Raw genomic sequence first — 5,780 nt, 5'->3', positions numbered from 1 at the left:
TTGTCAAGTCCCATAGAAGCTGTATCCTTGGCCTTGGACAGTGCTGTTTTAACCTATGCAGCAGTAATACTGGGGTCCTGACAATCTACTGGTATTGTGATTGGTCCTTTGGGGGGGAGGGTAAAGTTGGCACTGAATCTGTCAGCCAGTATATTGGCAATATCTGTTGGCTCGGTGTAGGAGGTACCATTGTGCAGCAGCTCAGAGCAAATCTGGGTATTGCCGTGAAGATTCTTTACATAACTATAGAAGGCCTGGTGGTTGTCTTTACTATCTGCTTGCTGTGATTCTGTTTTCATAGCTAGCTTTAGAGGATTTTATGAGAGATTTCAACTTTTTGTTGAGGCTGATAAGGGAGTTTTTCCAGTCTTGGGACTTCACCTTATTCCGCATCAGTTTCCTCCTTCTGTTGTAGAGTTTGTTTATGGCAGGGGACCACCAGATTGGCTTCCTTTTTTTTGGAGGAGAATGTCTTGGTTCTATTGGGTCTGGCGAGATCCTTGTATTTGTGTATGATTTGACAGTCATGCAACTATTCTCCATTTGCATGGGTGCCGTGAAGTTAAACACAGCTGTTTTTAGGAGTCCAAAGTTAGCTTTGGAGAAGTTTTTCATGGTGTTTACCTTTGCGGAGGGGGGGGCGGTGGATTTCCAAGGTAATTAGTTTGTTGTTGGATCTAACCAGGGAGGAGCTGACTACTGGTGTAGAGCAACGGTCACTCATGTTGGTAATGACATTTAGGTTTTGACATTCTCACTCTCGACATTTACATTCATCGAGATATTTTCACGTACCTTATAAAAAGAACACACTGCTGTGAGGAGAGGTTGGTGACCAGATTATTAGCAGAACAACAATGACGTTACATGTGCTGTTAATTTTCAGGAGCTGGAAGTGAACCTGAGCTCTCCTTGTCTTGTAGAGAGAGAAAGTCAATCTCCCCCCTTCATGGGTGGTCATTCTTTTGCACCAGGGAAGCAGCTTTATAATCTGTATTCCAGTCCTGCTATTTGAAATAAAATAGTATAGATTGGGCTGTGATGATTGGCCAGATTTCTTCTTGCCAAACAATTGTGCAAACATTGTTTTGCGACTTGTACCAGTCAGAAATTAATATGGAGCAAAAACTCAAAACTTTGAGCTCCTCAGATTGCTTTACCAACAGGGATGGGGTAAATAGATTCTACAGAGATTTGTAAAATACATTTGAAAGGTAAATCCTAACAGCAGAAGGGAAGGATACTACACAATTTCATGCCCCATTTATTAAAATTATTCAGAATTCTATATGTAAAAACAACTATGGAACTGGAGGAGGGAAGATGAAAAGCAGACATTCATCATATTTTGCAGATAAATGGACAAGATACTGAGAGCACTAATAGTGTCGGCACTTACCCCATTCTATGAAAAAATCTTAAAAAACATGAATGCTAATCACTGATAGGCTAACACTAGACTTGAACAGGAATTAGAATTGCTCTGTTCACATCTCAAAAGGCATAACCCAGACATTGCCTGTCACTGGGGATGCAGAGAAATCATTTGTTTGTCCACAACAAGGATGTTACTAATGCTGCACAAATGGCACATATAAGAGCATAAGTTATGTCAACTCATACTTTATGACAGGCATGTACCTCTTGTTGTCATAAATCCAAGTAGCACTAAGAGGTACAAGGAAAACGTTTTAAAGTGAAAAACAGCTTTATGTAATTAATAACCTGTTTCAATTACAAAATACAAAGCCATATTCTGAAAAGGCTTAGTATAACATCTTTGTTGTAAAGACATAATTAAAAACAAAACACGAGTGTTTTGGAATATTTTATTGTATAACTGTAACACTTTGCAATGTAAAATTAACATTTAAATAACATTTTGGCTTTTCATGCAGTTTCATTATTACCAATCATATAGTTTAATTCAGCCTTGTCTGCTAGTTGATCTCAGCCTCATTACTAATGTTGTCTCTACTACTGCCATATTTAATGACTTAATAAACTTAAAGCATGAGCATATGTTCTCCAGAAGTCTCTTCTGTGTTTAAAGACGGCTTATGAACAGAGCTCATAAACTGTAAACCAATTGCCATCCTCTCACCCTTATCCAAAATCTTGGAAGGATGTATTTACTCTCAGCTTACTACATATATTACTTCCCATAACAATGTCTCTCCCTCACACCATGGTTTCAGACCCAATGCAACCCCTGCCCTTCTAAGGTTCACAGATATAATAAATCACAATAGAAATTCAGGTTTTCTAACCTCAGCCCTATTTCTGGATCTACATAATGCATTCAACACAGTCTAACATAAAACTCTTCTAAACTTTATCTAAACGTTCTTCCCATGGGCTATCACCCTCCTCACCTCACCTAACCTAACTAACAGGTGCCAAGCATGAAATATCAACATGATTTCTTCTCTTTCCTTCCTATATCCATTAGAGATCCACAAGACTCTATCCATATTGTTTAACTTATCAATGAACTAAACACAGCAGCCAGAGAGGCCTCCATAGTACAATACAATGATGACTCAACTCTGGTATGTGCTGGTAGGTCACTACCAATGCTCCAAACACTTACCCAGAAATCCTTCTCATCCATAGAAGTTTGGTTGAACAACTCACAACTGCTGCTGAATCCCGCCCCCCCCCAAAAAAAAAATAATAATAATCTGCTCGTGTTCACACCCAACTCTCTCTACACTCAAAAAACAAACTTTATTATACTATCATCCAACAAAACCAAAACAGAGCTGGTATCCCACACCAATCTAGGTGTGATTATAGATTTGATCTCCACCTTCAGCAAGCCACAAAAAAGACACACCAAAAGCTAGGCTGCCTGTATAAACACTATCTCCCTAATTCTGCTAAACAAAACATAGCAACTTCTTTTCTACTCCTCTCCCTTTTATTTGTCCTTCCTATCCTAACCAGTCTCAACCCACAGCACTTAAGAACAGTCTGCAACTTGAAAGACTTAAATGCCAACGGAAACAACATCTGATAGATAAATGTTTCTGCACCTGCATCTCCCCTGGTTAAACTGGAGCTAATGTAGCTTGATGAATTCATACCATAGCTTTCCGCTGCACAAAGCTTAATGTACTGTTATCACAACTATACCCTCCTATATCTTCTCATGTTCGTTATCTTCCGTGTGCCTCCTTCCATCCTTTCTTCTTTTATGCCACTTTGACTCCTTATGTTTTCTTCCTGTGCTCTAGATTTTGAACAAGTCTTTATAGTAACAAATATTCTTGCATAAAACCTGACAGTCTATGCATACTAAAGACATTGCACTGCATATACCTACTATATATGAAAAAAAAACATTTTATTCATATTCAACCCAAGTAACTGTTATTTTTAATCAAAACTGTTTTAAATGATGTAACTGGTGTCAGGGATGGCTGACAGTAAATGATGTAACCATGCAAATGATGTCCATAATGTTTGTATAATGGAGCTTTTCTCCCCATGCCTCTGCTGAAAAAAGGGACTGCTCAGACAGTCTTTCCCGGTAAACAAATGCCAAGAAAGAAAGAAAGAAAGAAAGAAAATATTATTCAGGGTTAGTTTTTTGTCCATTGCTTCTGTCTAAAAACTGTTTTGTTTTATTTTTTTTTCAACAGAGAAAAGGCATATTCCCAGGTATTAATGAATTTGTATCTATTAAACTTGTGCTAAGAGAAGAAAGCTGAACATTAGCTGGAGTGCTAGCTTTATTAGCATAAAACATGACATAAATACTAATCACTTTAGAAGTACTGTTTGCTGATGAAAAAGTATTCATATGAAAGCTTATCTCTATGTTTTTTCCTTTAATGAAAGCCTTTAAATTGTGCCCATGTATTTTTTTTTTTACTTACAGTGTGGCAAGTATTTAAAATAATATTCTTATTTCATTAAACTAGCTCAGTGTTTGAAATGCAAACACCATTTTTAATAATTAGATGTTCAGTGATAGTATAAATTTAGCATTATATTTCCTTCCTCTTTTGTCATGCTATTTTACATCCTAAGCCTATGGCCTAAATTGGCTTTAAGAAACAGCAGGTGGCGTCTTTCTCTGGAAATAAAATACTGTTAATCAGTCACTGGGTACTTCCCAGCTGTGATTCAAGAGAGTCCCTTTGTATACTGCCATGTATTCTTGGCACTTCAAGTCCTCTCCTGGAGCACTGACATCTGAATACTTCTTCCTTACTGTCATAACTTTATATAGGCACACGTTGCCTTTGTAGTCTCTAGACTAGTTTTTCAGGTTACTGCGTCTCTGCTTTAATATCGCTGATTCTCCAACTAGAAAAACAGTTCCTGATATCTGTAATTTTTTTTCATTGTGAAAATAACTGTTCTCTGTATGCAAAACTGAAGGCCACTTATTCATTTACTGATGTACTGGCAAAGCCCACAACCATAGAAATAAAATAAAATATTTTCTGGCGTTTTTATATATACATACAGAACGTGTGTGTGTGTGTGTGTGTGTGTGTGTGTGTGTGTGTGTGTGTGTGTGTGTGTGTGTGTGTGTGTTTGTGTGTGTAGGGGTGCATGCACTGGTCTGTGAGAATGAGATGGTTTGTAACTTGGCTAAATGTAAAAATAAATATATTTAAAATTAAATCTACTTTTAATATAATTACTGTAACCTTTGAAAGAACAAAATGAGCTTTTACCGCATTGTGGTTTAATAATCCATTAAAACTGTTTTGATTTGTTTGCTTACACCAACACGATTTAAGAAAGAACTGACAATCCCTTTTATTATTTTTCCAAATAGAATGTCACATGGTTTACATTACACGGAACTAGTTCCTGTAGAGTGTTTGACTGCAGCTGTTAGAGTACGTCGTAGACTTTAAAGAATGTGTAACAGCTGATAGCTGTCAGATGGGGGTATAGCTCAGTGGTAGAGCATTTGACTGCAGATCAAGAGGTCTCCGGTTCAAATCCGGATGCCCCCTAGCTTTTTCTTTCTCTTAAATATTTTTATTTTACATCTGTCTTACTAGTACTTATTGTGAATGGTCCTCTTCATAGAGTTTATGTTTAAAAAATGCAAGTTGCCATTTGATTAGATTATCCTTTAATCAGAGGTTTAATTCCCCTTGTATGCTGTTTAACTAACAGATTTTCTGTACATCAGCATGTGGTGCTTTTATGATTAAATAAACTATTGACCGCAGATTTTAATTATTTATGGCCATAGTTCTTAACTGTGCAGATCTTCACAGAATGTCTAGATTTTTGTCTAATTTTTTTGTTTTTTTACTCATAAAATTTGTGGATTTCTGGCAAATCAGTGGGATGATCGGAGGGGTGAAGTCACTAATAATGACATACATTTGAGTTTCAGAATTCATATCCTTCAGAAAAATGCATGTTAACACAAATCTTCTTATTCTAATGACTTTCTAAGTTTATTAGAGCAACATTTAAAATATGCCCCTATTTTTGAGCCGTTCTCCCCGAATTATGTCAGGCTTTGTCCAGATTTCTTGCACTAATAGGTTGAGAGGTATGTTTATGGCACTTTATTGCTGACATCTTTTAAGCCATTTTCTATATACCCAAGGATGTTTGTTACATACAGTGCTAAGTTATGCCTTGGTTATTACAGTGCATGTTTGCAAATTTTACATACTGAAATTGTCTCCTCACCTCTGTCAGTAAATAGACTTCATCCTGTAGGAAAGTGTAAAAAATAATTGAAATACATTTTGTGAAGATTACAGAGGAAATATTGCAGGGATTCCTGAGTA

General features: G+C 36.7%; 1 non-coding gene across 1 annotated transcript; it reads left to right on the top strand.

Annotated features, from left to right (window-relative positions):
* The first annotated feature begins 4,910 nt into the window (after positions 1–4,910).
* TRNAC-GCA lies at positions 4,911–4,982 on the top strand. The gene has a single exon. It is a non-coding gene; the product is annotated as a tRNA-Cys (tRNA).
* Positions 4,983–5,780: the final 798 nt, after the last annotated feature.

Source organism: Protopterus annectens, chromosome 13.part0, assembly GCF_019279795.1.
Source record: "Protopterus annectens isolate FY-2018-M chromosome 13.part0, PAN1.0, whole genome shotgun sequence".
NCBI classification, from domain to species: Eukaryota; Metazoa; Chordata; order Ceratodontiformes; family Protopteridae; genus Protopterus; species Protopterus annectens.
This window is presented reverse-complemented; position numbering and strand designations above follow the sequence as displayed.